At 35.7% G+C, this 17601-nt stretch overlaps 2 protein-coding genes across 2 annotated transcripts in view; one reads left to right on the forward strand and one right to left on the reverse strand.

Annotated features, from left to right (window-relative positions):
* The window catches only part of EBAG9 (estrogen receptor binding site associated antigen 9), a 1013262-nt gene that overhangs the window by 847455 nt on the left and 148206 nt on the right, over nt 1–17601 (reverse strand). The gene's annotated exons all lie outside the window — the stretch shown is intronic.
* TMEM74 (transmembrane protein 74) overlaps nt 1–17601 on the forward strand; it is a 143702-nt gene that overhangs the window by 60140 nt on the left and 65961 nt on the right. The window lies entirely within an intron of this gene.

Below are 17601 nucleotides of genomic sequence, written 5' to 3' on the forward strand. Positions count from 1 at the left end.
TCAAAGTATAAGAGGGACTTGACCCACCATTGCTGGAGAGGGCCACATGGAAAGCATGATGAAAGAATACAGGCAGCCTCTAGGAGCAAAGACCAGCCCCTGGCTGACAGCCAGCAGGGAAGGAATCTCAGCCCTACAACCACAAGGAACTGAATTAAGCCAATAACATGAATGGGCCCAGGAGTAGTGTTTTGCCTTAGTAGTTGTTTCCTTACTTAGCCTTCAATAAGGAACACAGCTCTGTTGACAACTTGATTTTAGCCCAGTGAGACATGTATCAGACTTTGGACCCAAAAAACTGTGAGACAATAAAGAAGTCTCGTTTGCAGTTGCTAAAATTTTAGTAATTTGATATAGCCACAAGAGAAAGTTAATATAATGATAACAGTGACTTTATAATTCTCGCATTTCTAAATAATCTGACTTCAAAATTAAATTGCCCTTAATTTAGTATAATTAGCAAAATAAGTGGATTGCCATATTTTGCCTCCTATTTTGTTTAGAAAAACACATGGCTTCTTAATGCATTTATTCATTCAACCAATGTTTATTGAGAGTCTGTATGTATAAGAGACTGAAGAATGGCCTGTGAATTATAACATCAACATAGGTTACACTGATGACTTTAGGTGGAGAATTAATTGGAGCTGATTAGATCATTTGGTACTCAACTAGTTTATCTACACAAAGGGAAAATTTTACTAACACTAATCATATATGTGACCCAGGACTACCCTTCCTGTATATAGTAATACCTTGCTAAATTGAATGAATGGCAATAAATCAATGTTTTCCAGTGTGCTATGGCATACTGGTTCCACAGGTTGTATTAGTAAATCTACCTGTGGGTTGGAGTTGGAGAGGGAGGGGAAAAGGTTCTATGATCAGGAGAAGACTTGTATAGACTCCTACCACCCCTCCTACTTATCTATCAATATCTTCCCCCTTAAACTCTACCTTCCTACCAGTTACCATAAATGAAATATCCATGCTGATATCTAAAGACTTCTTGATATCTAAAGCTGATGTCTATAGCCTCACTTGTTCCCATAGGAAAAATGCTGTAACAAGTTCCCCTTCTCTCCTACATTATCAATTCTTTACACTCTTCTGGATCATTCTTGTAACCATACAAGCATGTGCCTATTTATTCCACTTTAAAAGGGAAAACAACTTCTCTTGGCCTACTTTTCTCCCACTTTCTAAAAAAGTCCCATTTGCAGCAAAACTCCTTAAAAGAGCTGCTATACTAACTATTTCCAATTATCCCTTTCTTCTAATTCTCTCCCAAACACACTTCATCGGGAGTTGACACCGCCAGTTTTCTAAAATTGCGCTCGTCTAGGTTCCTAGTGACTCTGCGTTGCTCATTCCAGTGTTTAATCTCAGTCCTCACCTTACTTGACCTGTCAGAAGCATGTGACATAGTTGTCACTCCCATCTCCTTGATATACATTCATTATTTGTATGCCAAGCCACCACATTCCCCTGATTTACTTAGTATCTTATTGGACACTTCCCAGTCTCTTCTGCTGGACTATTTCCTTCTTCCCAGGCTCTTTGATGTTGGAGGTTCCAAGGCTTAATCTTTGGTCCATTTCTATTTCTATGGACACAATTTTGGTTGGTGATATCTTTAATTTTCATGTCTTTAAATATAGTTGATATGTTGATTGCTTCCAAAGTTTTATCTCCAGTTCAGACCTCCCTTCTGAGCTTCTGGCTCATATCAAACTGCCTTCCCAGCACCTCTACTTATACATCTATGAAAGACAGCAAACACAAAACTGAATTTATGATCTTTCCCCCTCAAAAAACTAGCTTCACACACAGCTCCCCGAATCTCAGTTGATGGCAACTCTATCTTTTCAGTTCCTCAGAACAAAAGGCTGAAAGATATCATGTACACTTCTCCTTCCATCATACTCCACATCTAATCTGCAAGTTCTCTTGACTCTATATCCAAAAATCTTCCCACTTATCATCATCTGTGCTGTTGTCTTCCTAATCAAGATTAGCTATCTCTCATGGATCACTGCAATGGACCCCTAGTAGGTTCCTTGTTTCTGTCTTTGCAATTACATAGTTTGTTCTCCACACAGCAGCTGGAGTGATCTTTTTATAACTCAAATCATTATTTCTGTGCTCAAAACTTTACAGAAGCTCCCAATTTGACTCTGAGAAAAATCCAAAAGCCTTAAGTGGCCCATCAGGATCTTCATAAAATATCCTCTCTCTTCTCCTCTCTGGGATGATCCCTCTTGCTCATTTTGCTTCAGCCACAATGGCCCCTGGCTTTTCAACATTGGACATGTTCTTGCCTTAGCATTGGTTATTTCCTCCCCCGAAATGCTATTCCCCCAATTGCCTATGTGTATAATTCACTTCCCTCTTCATTCAAATGCCATCTTCTCAATGAGGCCTCTCTGGACCATGCTCTGTAATACTGAATAAAACTTGTTCCTACCCCTGCACCAGCCCCCCTAATTCTCCTAATATGCTCTAACTTTTTTAGCATTTATCATTTCCTATCATATTTTTAAATTACTTTTTAAAAATTGTTTATTTTCCATCCCAAGCCTCCAGCATATAAGCCCTACAAGGACAAGGTCGTGTGTCTATTTTGGCACTGATATATCAGTACCTCGGACAGAGCTTGGACTCGTAGTAGAACTTAATGAATAGTTGTTGAATGAATGAATAAAATGTATGTTCAAAACTAATAGAGTTTGTTTACTGATGAATCCCTCAGGTGCTTTAATATACTGATAAGATTCGTGAATCTCCCAAACAGGTGCAATGTTTTTGTACTTATTTGATCATCAAACTCATTTGTTACATCGTACCTATTAATGTCTTATAAAACTGGCATTCCACAATTTCAAAAATACTATAGCAAATCATTCTTTAGTTTCTTCTGTCTAAAAAATGTATCATTTCACCAGGAAATATTTTGCAATCTTAAATTGTTTGTATGGCGTTGTTAGTGCTATTTGACAATTGATTTACTATACTTTAAAAGAGGTAATGTACTTTCCAAGTGACATATAAGCTCATCAGGCAGAGTTTTGCAGTAGATGAATTTTAGCTTACCTAGACTCCTTTATATGCTTTCCTCCTGCTTTCAGTGCATTCTACAACATTCTCATTAATTATAGAGGTTTTAGACTGGTTAGAGACCTTAGAGCTGATGATATATAGTCTTACCATTTTAAAAATGAAGAAACCTAAGCAGAAAAGGGATTTTACCCCAGGTCCCACTATTTGAGCCACAAGAAGCAGGCCCAGTCAATATGGCCCAAAACGTCCCTAATATATATGATGGTATATTGCGTATTACAATCCTTATTTAGCCAGGTGCATCTAAGTTCTCACATGGTATACCAAAATTCTTTTCTGATTCCTTCCTTCATAAATATCCAACAATCTCACCCTGATTATGGCAATAATTACATATTAGTACTTCTTACCAAAGGTTACATTATCCTTTGAGTAATTTATAGCACCTTAGATGTGAAAAATAAAGCTCAAATGTCTGCAATAACACATATCCTGATTAATATAATCTTTGCCACTATAACATGTTTAAAGATATATTGCTTTCATTTTAAAAATAAAAACAGAAAGCTTCTCTTGACCCTACTTTCCTCTCATCTTTTCTTTGATTTCATTTTCAGCTAATATCCTTGAGCAAGTTCCTGTATTCTCTATGTCTCCTTGATTCTAGCGGAAACTACATACCTGTCTTAGGATATCTGAGTATTTTCACCATTTACATCTCAAGGTGCAGATACTTTCTATTAATCTAATTTTCTAAACGTTTAAGAGAACATAGCTGAATACGTTCTTATCCCCAATGCCCAAAGAAATAATTTAAAATAACATTAGGGAAAAAACCTAAAAAGAATGAGTAGCTGTGTTTCCAGTGGTATATTTATCCATACATTTGTTTAAGAAGTGCTTTTGAGCCCCTATTTTCCTTTTAGGGGTTCTGAGACACAGAGATGAACAAGGCATCTGTTCTTATGAATTATAACTTTAAGTGGAGAGAAACACAAAGACAAACAAATAGCAAGAAGAGTTTTGGTAGTGCTAAGAGTTATCATAAAGATAAAACAAGATGACATTCTTGAAAGATTTGAGGAACTACTGGATTAAGCAACCAGAGAAGGTTAAGGAAGTGTCCTTAATGAGAGATCCAAATGGCAAGGTGGGGCAAGTCTTCTAAAGAGGGAAACACATTCCAGGGGAGATGGCTCGAAGTGGGGCCAAACTTGGTATCTTCAACTAAGAGAAGAAAGGAGAATTTGACTGTAGCTTGTGAATGAAGCAAAACACAGCGAGAAATGCCCAGGCTAGTTGGCAGAGGCCAGACTGTGCAGGGACTAGAGGCTGAAGAAAAGAGGTTGTGTTTTATTCTAAGAGGATTGGAAAGCCATTAGAGAGTCCTAAGCGGGTAAACGATATGGTCTGATATCTTCTTTAAATAAATCAAATCACTCTAGCTTCTGCGTGGAGAAGCTAATAAATAAAGGAGATGGGAGGAAGCTTTAGCCATCAGAGTCTGCTTAGTGCACCCCAAAATATATCATGAAGGTCCATTTTCTCTCTGTACCTAAGATTTCCCTGAATATGCATAATGAGGTGCTTTAGTGTAGGTATAAGTAATTTTAACTCGTTCTGCTTTTGCCTAAAATATTAATAAACTCATTTTAATAAATGAACTTGCATATAATGAACACAATAATGAATCAGTTTTTATTTCTGAAAGAAGGAAAAAATTTAATCATCTCTTAATTTTGCACATGTGGTTCCTCATGTGCTTTAATTACCACCATTGTCATCACTGGCATCATCTCACAGACTCAAAAATGATCATGGATACGTGGCACCATCTGTATCTAGCCATACAAAATCCAACTTGATTTCATAACATTTATGTAGTATCTATGATGTTCTGCACTCTGGGAGGTTCTGTTGATACTGAATTAAATAAGGGCACTGCCACTGTTCACGCAAAGTAGAGAGTTCAGTCATGAAGACAAGTCTATAAACCAATAACTGGAATAGAATATGTGTTGTGGGAAACATGAAGAAATAAATAGATTTACATGAAGTGCAGGAGGAGGGGAAAGATTGGGAAGGATTATTGAGAAAACAGGATAATTGAACTCTGCCAGCCTAAGTGGAGGTTTGGCAGCAAACAAGGGTGGAGACAGAGGAATATTTACTGGAAGCAATCATCAAGCAAATCATGGAGACCTCGAAAGTACAGGGTGTGTTAGGGAAATAGCAAAGTTGGACTGTGGAGCTCAAACTCAGGATCATGCCTCATCATGTTAAAGAAATTTAACCAAACTGTTGCAAATATCAGTTCAGAGTCAAATGGAGTTTCACCATGAAGTTTCACAGGAGCACCTTCCTTCCCTTTAGAAAACAGTTCACGTATAATTGCTTTAAAAATTGAATTTAATAATTCCCTGGAAGAAACATTTTTAAACTACATTATCTTTTTCTTGCCATGTGAGGAGTAAATTTTACATTATGTCCCCCCTTTAATGTGCCTTCTTTTTATTTATTAATATTTGATCTTGGTTTTGGTGTTGAATGTACCATCTTTCTGGTTTTATGTTTTCATTTTTTCAATATGCTGAAAATAAATTTAGGGCTTCTGTGGGCTATCCAGAGAACTGAAGTTAATTGTAACTCCCTTCTATTTGGACTTGCTTCCGTGAAAGCCATTTATAGTTGATTGCCTCAGCAATCTTTGTCACAGGAAGAATTAATTTCTTTGAAAGGTTATGGTTTGAAAGATTCAAAATGATTGCTGCCTTGCCTATTTTAGTGTAATATATTCATATATATATATATACACACACACATACACATGAAAAATAGATTTCATAAGTTGTTAGATTTACAAACTTGGTCAGCCACTGAAGGTTACTTTGGCGTGTGAACTTATTTGAATTTTTCTGATTTTGCCAAGGACATTATGAGCATTTTGGGAAATAATTGAAATTATTGTTAGACTGAACCTAAATTAATGTTCTGCTTCAGAATTTAACAAATGCATATATAACATCACGTGGCAGTGAATCTGTGCATTTAAATCACCCCTTAATCAGTTTTGCTAAAAACGGAATCCAGAGAAAAAAACACCACCACACATCTCATCTGCCTCACAGGATTCTCACTCACATTTAGCTCCCTCTAAGGGTCAAATGAGCTCATTGCAGCACAGACTGTACCCAACCCAGGAATGAGATGCGTGTGTGCTCAGCCCTGAAAGGAACACTCTACCTGCATCTCTGTTATCCTCACAAGATCATGAGGTAGGTCAGTCCTATCACTTTCCTCATTTAAGAGGTAAGAGCACTGAGGAGTAAACAAAGGACCTGATCTTCCACAACTAGCACATGCAGCCATCAGGGTTTGGACCTAGGGCTCTATAATTCTTAACCTCTATATCAGTGTGCTCTTAGCCATGATAGTAATATGAAGATGAATGATTTTAGTGTAGATAAAAACAATACTATAAGTATCAGCAATAAATAAAGCATCCCCTTGTATTAAAAAAGAATACAGCTTAGTGGAAGCAAAGGTTTCTGGCAGATACATGCAAATTAGCATCATATATTTTATGTGTCAGGTATTATCCAGGCATCGTAACTTACTTTAGCTCTTTAGTCTTCAAAACAATCAACAAGGTAAGCATTATTACCCCATTACTGAAATAGAAGCCCGAAGGTAGAGAGTAAATAAACTTGTTCAAGATCACAGAGCCAAAACTGAAATCCTTGGAATTTAAACCGAAATCTCACTGATTCCTAAGCCTATACTCTTTCCACTAAAAATCGAGTGAGTTTTTAGTGGCAAAGTTTTGGTCAGTGTTCAGTCTTAACATTCCTGTCTTCAAGTTGTTTACTATAGCAAACCACTTTAGGGCAACATGAAGGTCACTTGTGTATGAAAAATCCAGGGATAGTTGCTTAAAATAATTCATTTGTGGTAGGTAGAATAATAGAATAATGCTCCCCACCCCCTGCAAGGATATCTGTGTTCTAATCCCCAAACCTGTAAATATATTTCTTTAAAAGGCAAAAGGGACTTTGCAGATGTGATTAATTTAAGGATCTTGCTATGGGGAGATTATTCTGGATTAACCAGATGGGCCCAATATAATCACAAAGGTACACTAAACTCCAAATTGATCATAGTCTTAAATGTAAAATCTAAAACTATAAAATATCTAGAAAAATGCAGAGAAGAAAACATTTTTGACCTTGAATTACGCGAAGATTTCTTGTGTTCAACACCAAAATCATGATCCATAAAACAATAAAATGTTACACACTATATATCAAAGAATCTCAAAATAATTATGCTGAGTGAAAGATGGGCCAAATGGGCAAAAAAGAGTGCGTGCTTCCATTTGTATAAAATTCTAGGAAGTATGAGCTGACATACGGTAAATAAAAGCAGTTCTTTGGAGATGGGGGAGGGGCAAGGAGGGACAGAAAGGAAGAATTGCAAAGAAATCTGAATGTCCCTTTTACTTACTGGGATAAAGTGGTGAACAAGACAAATTTGCTTTCATAAAAAGTCTTTGTTTTTATGGAATTTATATTCTGTATGAAGGAAATCATAAACCACATAATTTAGAAAAGTTGTAATTGCTATGAAGAAAATAAAACAGTTTGATACGTCACAAAGTGATTGGAGTGAGGATGGTTAGTTGAAACTGGGGAGGAGAAAATAGAGAAGATCTCTCTAAGGAGATGGCTTTCAATCCAAACCCCGAGTGAGAAAATCCTGAAGCAGAGCATTCCACATCGATGGAACAGCAAAGACAAAATTTCTAAGAATGGAAAGTATTTAGAGAATCCACGGTCAGAAAGATGACTAGTGTCGCTAGAGCAAAGAAAGGGAGGAAGAGAAGAAGTAGGGTAGCTGTAATTATTAATTTCTAGTGTAAATCTATGCTAGTGTGTCCCAGCTGGAATTTGATAAGATTCTAGTGAGACAGACTGTCTTTCTTGGTAGAGAGGAGAGATGGGGTTTGAGGAGCATGTCTGTCTCATTAGCTGCACACAGGCCGCAAATGTCTTGGATACAGAGGTTGGGGACAGTGTTTGGTTCACCACTGTATCTCCAGCACATTACTCATAGGAGACAATCAATTAATGTTGATTAAATTAGTGAATTTGAAAATCATCTCTGAAGTGGGTATTTAAATTTTATGTCTTGGCCAGGCACGGTGGCTCATGCCTATAATCCCAGAACTTTGGGAGGTCGAGGCAGGTGGATCATTTGAGATCAGGAGTTTGAAACCAGCCTGGCCAACATGGTAAAACCCCATCTGTACTAAAAATACAAAAATTAGCCAGGCATGGTGGTGGACACCTGTAATCCAAGCTCCTCCAGAGGCTGAGGCAGGAGAATCGCTTGAGCCCAGGAGGCAGAGGTTGCAGTGAGCAGAGATCATGTCATTGCACTCCAACCTGGGCAACAGAGCGAGACTCCATCTTTAACTAAACAAACAAACAAACAAATAAATAAATTGTTATATCTTAATTTGGGGGCAGTATTCCTCATTTTACTTATTTGACAACCTTATATTGATCGTCTTTTTTTATGGTAGGATACCGAGCCGAGCACTAAAGAGACAAAGATGAGACTGTCCTACTTTCAGAGAGCTTATAGATTACCTAGTTTATTTGAATTTACATTATGTTTGCAACTTTAAAATATTTCTACAATGACTATGGGTACTATTAGATCAATTATTCATAAAGCATAAGAAGTTATACTGATATGAGAAAGGCACGCCAGTGAATTACAAAAGGCATCTCATAATAGGTTTCATACCATGTCTTTTCCAAATCAGAATTGATTGTAGACTATTATTTAACCATTTCCCACAGTACTGTCCACTTGACAGTTCTCATTGCTATGCTCACAGAACAATGTTCAGTTCTAACTGTAGTTGGGCTGACAACCATTTGACAAGTTAGGAGGATTTTTAAAAATCAAAATCTATGCAGAATGTGATTATTTTATTTTAAAATAAATTTGGATATCTATAAATACTTGCTTTACACAATTTGGGGACAGCTGGCCTGCCCACCCTTGTGGAGTGATTTTGAAATTCACTTTAATCCTTGTCTGTTTGTGGAAGTCAGATAATTAAGAACATTGTATTTGTTAAAAATTAGCTAAAGTTCCAAAGAGGTTGTTTACATGAACAACATTTCAAGATGATGACATAATTATCATGAGAATAAAGAAAAACGTAGAAACTCAATTAGTAGTAATCTGTGCACATGATTTTTTTAAAATATGCTTTTAAATTGCCTTTTCAGTGGAAGATGATACTACCTTCCAACAAATCGAAACAGTGTTTACACATACAAAGTGATATAACCTGTCTAGAGGAAAATTTTGTAACATGGATCAAAAGTCATAAAAAATACATGCCATTTTTTTCTAAAAATTCTACTTTGAGAGAATGCCTCTCAAATTTATCCACCAAAGACACTTTGATGATACAGGTAAATTTGATTTTCCCCACACCCTACTAGCCTCTACACTCTCAAAGTAGCCTGCCAGTAGCTTGAAATTTCTTTGAAATTCCAGTTTTATATTTAAACTGTATACATATTTTGTATTCTACTCTGTTAGAAAACTATGTATTAAATATAAAAACAATAAGTTTATGGCTTCCTGTGAAATAAAAACATCTGAAAAACTGTATCCTCCATTTGATTAGAACCAGAATAAGAAAACAATTAAGAAAGTGTGCAAAGATGTGCCACAAAGAATGGTGAGGTTGGTGCTCTCTAAAATCGAGATAAATACTAAACAATGCAGATCTGCCAAAATAGAAGACTGATCCAGTAAAGTATTATATTGTGGAAGGCTACAATGATATTAAATACTTTTGTGAGAATGTATATTTAACATAATTATTTTTTTAAAGTATTAACAAAATAGGTAGATAATCATGAGAATGTATCTAAATAACAAATAATATAAAGATCTGGTCCCATTTTTGTAAATGTTTGTGTGCTTGTGCATCTCCCCAATTTAATCTCCACAAGAATATGTCAATAGAACCTATATCAAGAGAATCAGAGTAAAAAGTATTTCAAAGTAAATGTCTTCTGTTTGAGGGCAAACTTAAGGTAAGCAAACTAAAAAAATTGTTCTACTCTAATCGAATTTACTTTCGAAATATGCATTAATGATTTATGTAATTGTTATTGGGATACTGCATATGTGACTACAAGGATATAAACATATATATATATATATATACACACACACACTATATATACACACATACACACAAAATGCTATTAACTAGCTATCTAACTTTGTAGTATGATATAATGGGTACATTTCATTCATTTTTTTTGCCTTTTTTCTTATTGTTTTAAAAATGAGCACGTTTAAACTATGTGAATATAAATTGCATGTGTAAATAAGAATAGAAAATGTACAATTTTCATATCAATACCATGTTTCAAATTTCATACATATTAAATGCTGATTGTCTCAATGTTGTTTTAAAGGTTCATAAGAATATAAAGAAACATCAGGTGACTTATACATATACGAACATTTCAGCTTCAAATCTTTGCACAGAGCACCCCACACAGTTCAGGACTCAGGTCTCACCCACATTTCTCTCTGTTAGTGTTGTCAAAATCCTGGGGTATCACAGCTGTTCTGTTTCTAGCAGGTGTTATCACTAGTTAGCTCTTCAAAACTAAGCACGAGAGGAGTCTGCCCCCTTCCCCAAGTAATATCAGCCACCTGCTGACTTTCTGCTGTTGTGAACAGTGGTTTGCAGGCATTTTTATTCATGTACCACTGAAGGTAATAAAAATCTGAGCATACTCCAATGTATATATATTTATTTAAAGTATATGCATATGCCATATCAATATACTATATTAATACACTGCATATTTTTCTAACTGGTACCACTCTTTCATCTATTCACAGTACAGCAGCCAGGGGGATCCTTTTAAAACCTAAGTCAGATCATATCACTAGAAATCACCAATGGTTCCCCATCTCACTGAGAACAAAACCCTCAGCCCTTAAAATGTCCCTAAAGGCCTTATACAACCAGGTCACCACCTTTCATTCTTCCTCCCTTACGCCGCTCAAGGCACACTTACCTCCTGCTATTCCTTGAGCATATTTCCAAGGCATATTTCCCACTCAGGGCCCTGTTCCCTCTACCTAGAATCCTTTTGCTCCAAATTCCCTTGCCCCTTCTAGTCCCTGTTCCAATGGCATCTCTCTAGTAGAGCCACCTTAATCATTCTGTTTAAAATTGCAACTCACTCTCCCATCCACAGCATTCCCTATCTGCCTGTCACCCTCTGTTTCTCTCCAGAGCATTTATGAGCACTAATGTACTACATAACTAACATTTTTCAGGTTATCTGACTCTCCCTCTAAGATATCAACTCCATGTGAATAGAGACTTTTGTCCTTTCGGTCCCTGCTGTATCCCCAGTACCAAGAAAGGAAACTTCCATATGGTAAACGTTCAAATACTGTTTTCTGAATAAATATACTAAGATTTGAATTGCTAGTAGTTGATCATTTCATGGTTTTTAAAAATCATCTATTGAAATGATTACATATATGTCATTGGGCCTATTGAGGGAATATAATATTTTAATTCCTTTTCTTGTGTTATATTTTTAATTTTGATTTTTTGAGTAACTCCTTTATTATTTTATGCTTGTTAAAATTTAGCTCGCTTGTAACTATTTAGGATACTTACTTGTATTAAATATAAGTAATGTTGATATGTAATTTCCTTTTTTTGTGCTCATTTTGTCAGATTTTGTCAAGATTGTGTAAATTTTATATGAATGATTGATAAAAGATTTAATATTTCCCATGTTCCAGAGCTACACTTTCCCCATGATTTTTGGCTTATATTTCATAATGTGGCAAATTTTATAACTTCATTTATTTAGAAAAACATTCATTTGTATTGAGTTTTAAAATTTATCAAGGTAGAAATATGTATATATGCTCTGAAATATTTCGGTGTTCCCTCTGTTTACATATATTCTGATTATTAGTTTTATAAGCTTTTATGTTCCATTTTTTTATTGAATAAATTTTATATGTATTTTTCTGATTTTTTTAATTCTTAAAGAGATACCCCTTTGATTTTTTAAACCAATGCTACTGTTTTTCTCTTTACTTACTAATTTCTCATTTTATTTTTAAGAGTTCTCTTTGATGATTTTTCTCCTGCATGCTTTTTACCTAAATTTTCTAAATTTCTTGAATTAAATACTCATTTAATAGATGAATATGCTGTTTTGTTTAATAATGAAATAACATAAAGTTGTAAATTTTCCTCTCACTGTAACATTGGATGCATTGAATAACTTTGATGTACAGTTCTCCAATTAAAAATTTTCTAATCTATAATTTTAACATTAATTTTCTCTGTGACTCAGAGTCAGAAACAGAGAATAGACACTTTAATATCTCATTTGCCCCATTAGCACCAGTTCTAAACAGGTTACCTCTTTTGTAGGTGATCAAAGAGTTTTTGAATTCATTAATTATTTAATAGTTTTAATGTACTGAAATTTTAAAATTGATTTCTAATATTTCATTTTATTAGGAATATATCCTATATAACTTTTTATGTCCTGGAACATATTGCATATTTTGATTTAATGTGTAGTGATGTTTGGAAACAAAGCATTTTCTCTGTTCATGGAGTAAAAGTTTGAAATGTATTTGTAAGTTTGCTCTTAATAACTCCTATATTTAAGCATCCTACATTGTAGTTTTTTTATCAAAAGCTACAGAGCTGCATAAAATTTACCTCGTAGAATGTGTTTCCGTCTATATTACCTGCTTTTTTATTTTTTTATCAATTTTTATACTATGTCATTTGGCATATAAATATGTTTAGTGATTTATTATCTTTATTATGAATTACAATTTCTTCAAAGTAAAATTATATTCCATGGCTTAATGAATATCTTTCACTTTAAAATCGATATTGTCTGCTATTAAAATTGCCACCAGGGTTACTTGTCTCATAAATATTTGCAGACCTGTTTATTTTTAAGCTATCTATATAATTTAATTCTTGTTTTATGTCTTCTTAGCAGCATTTGGTTAGTTTTTTTTTAATTTAAACAAGTTTAGCCCCATTTATTATATGTATCTTTGCCTGTGTAAGTTTTTAATATTTTTATTATATTTTATGCGTTCTCACTTATTTCCAGTGATATAGAAATTGTGCATTCTTTTTGTTTTACTAGTGACTTTCTTTACATATAAAAATCATTCAAGCTACATTCCTCTCAATATTACACGACATAAACACAAGTTGTCAGACAACTTGTGTGACTATAAAATTATTGTATTATAGGCTTTTCTTCTCCAGTTTTTTATGATGATTCACTGTTTCCCAAAATTTCCCATTGCAGAACTGTTTAAAGACAACTCATTTTTTTTTTCTTTTTCAACTTCTGTTTTAGGCTCAGGGGCCACATGTGCAAGTTTGTTACCTGAGTACATAGTGTGATGCTGAAGTTTGGGGTACGAATGATCCCTTGGCCCTGGCAGTGGGTCATTGTACCTAGTGGTGTTTAAGCCCTCGCCTCCCTGCTCCCACTAGTAGCCTGCAGCATCTAGTGTTGCCATCTTTATGTCCATAAGTACCTGATATTTAGCTTAAATAAAGATATTTGTTATATGATATAAATCACTAAACATGTTTATATGCCAAATGACATAATATAAAAATTGATAATAAAAAAGAAAATGAAAAAACAGGTAATATAGACAGAAACGCATTCTACAAAGGAAATTTTATTCAGCTCTGTAGCTTTTGACAAAAAAGAAAAAAATACAATATAGAATGCTTAAATATCAGAGTTATGTCTATGTTAAGTTGTGTTTATTTCATGTAATAATGAGAAAAATGTAATTTGAATGATTTTTCAATATGTAAAGGAAATCACTAGTAAATTAAAAATAGAATGGAAACATGGATGGCTTCCAGTTCCATCCATGTTGCTGCAAAGGACATGATTTTGATCTTTGTTAAGGCTGCATGGTATTCCATGGTATATATATTCCACATTTTCTTTATCCAGTTTATTATTGATGGGCACCTGGGCTGAGTCCATGGCCTTGCTATTGTGAATAGTGTTGCAATGAACATGCAAGTTCATGCAACATGCTTGTTTCCTTTGGATATTCATAGAGTAATGGGATTATTGGGTCAACTAAGTTCTGAGTTCTTTAAGAAATCTTCAAACTGCTTTCCACAGTAACTGCACTAATTTACATTTCCACCAACATTTCCACCAACTTATACAACATTAGTGTATAAGCGTTCCCTTTTCTTTGCAGCCTCGCCAACATCTGAGACAACTCATTTTCTATCTTTGTCAGTCACCTGTTTCTCCCTTGTCACTTGAAGAATTTTTTCTTTATTCTTAGATTTTAACTTTTGTGCCGGAGGGTATCTCTATCTCCTTTCTTGGTAATTTTGCCAAGAATTTCATCTAACTATCCTAGTATTTTGAACTCCATACAATTGTATTCCATTGTGACAGATTACTTCTTCTATTTCAGTTATTCTATTATTGTCTTCTATTTCAGTTATTCAGTTATTGTCCTCCTCTTGAATATACATTTTTACATTGTTATTTCTCTTTTAGACTAGATTAGTCTTATGTCAATTTTAGTATCAACTTGACTGGATTAAGGAATACCTAGAAGCCTGGTAAAGCATTATTCTGGGGTGTCTGCGAGGGTGTTTCTAGAGAAGATTAGCATGTGAGTCTGAGGGGACCAGGTGGGAAAGACTTGCCCTCAGTGTGGGAAGGTGTCATTAATCTGCTGGGAGTCTGGAGAGAACAAAAACAGAGAAAAGGTGAATGTGTTGATCTGTCTGCTGCAACTGAGATACACTCTTTTGCTCCTGTCTCTATGCAACAACTCCATGATCCCTGGCCTTTGAATTCCAAGACTTACACCAGTGGCTCCCTGGGTTCTCAGGCCTTTGGCCTCCGACTGAGAGTTACCCCATCAGCTTCCCTGGATCTGAGGTCTTCTGACTTGGACTGAGTTTGATGTTTTCAGTGTTGCAGGGTCTCCAGCTTGTAGATGGCTTGTCATGCAACTTTTCAACCTCCATAATTGTGTGAGCCAAAACTAATAAATCTCCTCTCATATATTATGTATATCCTATCGATTCCATACCTTTGGAGAACCCTGACTAATACAAATTTTAACATGTTATATGCCCTTAGCGGCACCCATAGATTTCCCCCATAGCTGCTATCACAGTTTTAATGTGTATTTTGTGAATATTTATTAAGTGCCTGTCTCCTTTACAGTGTGTGAGTACAATTATAGCTGAATCCATGTATCATGTATTCACCAATATATTCCAACAGCCCAGCACATAATAGGTGATAAAAAATATGTATTGAATGAATGCATCTTTCTGGTCTTGCACATAGCCATTTTATTTTTTTATCTAATTAATTCATCTCTTTTCTTTGTCAAGTTTTGCCACTGTAAGTTTAAGGCCACTAAAATTTTTTCTTAACCAGTCTCCTTTTCTATCTCATTATTTTATCATTGTATATAATTCAATTTTTCTGTCATCTCAGTCTATTCTTGTCTCAGTTTTCAGTCCATTTCCTATGGCCTTATCTTCTTATGTGCTATTACGGTTGCTAATTTTTAGCAAAATTGCCACAATCTGTTAAGGATCCATAAAAGACAGTGGCTCCCAAATAGCTGTTCAAATCTAGAGTCACCAGGGAAACTACAACCAATGAACCAACCAACAAAAGTTCATGTATTCCTGGACTCCAATAACATTGTCAATAACTCTGGAATAGATCCTAAGGGAACATTTTTTTTTTTAATGTGCAGAATCCCAGGTCTCATTACAGGAAAGTAAATATAAAACCACAATTCCTAGCATGCACTGTTACCAGAGCTCTTCACGTCTCTACACCTGACCAGAGAGAACACTATCTCCCAGGAAGCAATGTCCCACAAGCTTCACCCCTCACTCCATCTCCAGTTTCTTTTCTGTTAGATCCTAAGAGCTACAGATTCTTCTGGTATTTTGGCAATAGATTCCTGGTTTTAGTTGACAGGCTTGTTAGGAGTTTTAATCTTGTATTAAATACAACACACACACATGCACACACATATATGGCATGATAGTATGCAAGACTAAATGAATCAGGGTGTACCAGGAAGCAATTACTTTGAATCATAATCCTGATCATGTGATAATGCTTTGCATGGAGTGTCAAAACTGGATCAGGGTGAGAATGGCTTTTACTCAGGGAGCAGCCTGATGTGCATACTCAGAGCTCGAGCAATATGAGGAGGACATCCACAAGGAGGTCCATCTGCCGTGGGGTGCCAGTGCTAGAGCAGTGTGGGAAGGACTTCAAGCTTTATTCATGTGAATAAAACATGAAACTATGAGTCAACAGACATAAATTCATACATGAATCAACGATATTTTGATAAGGAATGAGATATTTACATGGTTTCAAGGTAGAGAATTTAGTTTTCAAGCCTACAATTTATAATTCAGGTTGGAAAACACTGATTTAAACAATGGAGAAACCATGTGCAGCATATCCCTGAAGAGTTGACTTTGGATTGATAATATTTTCTGGTTAAGCTCATATCTGACTTTTCAGTGTCTTCTTATGCCCTGGTTCTCAAACTTGAGCATGCATCAGAATCACCTGGAGGACTTCTTAAAACACAGATTGCTAGCCCCACCCCTCAGAGATTCTGATTGAGTAATCTGGGGATGGGTACCCTGGAATTTGCGATTTGCAATTTTCATGTCCAAAAAGTTCCCACTTTGTGATGCTGATGGTCCAGACCACATAATGACAACAGTCTTACATTACCAAGCTTCCCTCTGCCTCCAGATATATCTCTCTGTCTATAGCTATATAGATATACAACTCTCCCATCCCCCAACATAGTCTCACCCATACCCTAGACTCGGGCCATACTAGAATGCTGGGCACATTTGTTATAATGGCATGCCTTTTCCTACTTTCATAACATTATTCATTATAGTCTCTCTGTTAGTAATGTCTTCTCATGACAGCCATAAAAATGGCCCTAGGAGACCTCCCTCTTACATGCGCTTGTGCCAGCCAGTGATTGAGCACAATAGGACACTAAGGCAGATCCATGCCTGAGAGATTTTGACTCAAGGACTCCGCAGTGGCCTTGCCAAACTTCTAGACTGCAAGGTGTTCTGGGACAATTCCACGAAGCTTCCTTTCTTCTCTCCTTCATAAGGTCACATTTAAGCCACAATATTATGGCTCTTCTACCTTCTCATATCTCCTTTTCCACAAACAATGCTTGCTCTCAAACCAAAATTGCTGAGAAGAAAAGATCGTAGAGGTGAGATTATTAAGAAGGAACTGAGGTGGCACCTGTGCTAACACCTGGGGACGAAGTAGGGCTATAATAAGTAGAAGACAGGGAGAGTGTTTTGGAATAAAAGTAACAGTCTGCTTG

Source organism: Macaca thibetana, chromosome 8 (genome assembly GCF_024542745.1).
Source record: "Macaca thibetana thibetana isolate TM-01 chromosome 8, ASM2454274v1, whole genome shotgun sequence".
Classification (NCBI taxonomy): Eukaryota; Metazoa; Chordata; class Mammalia; order Primates; family Cercopithecidae; genus Macaca; species Macaca thibetana.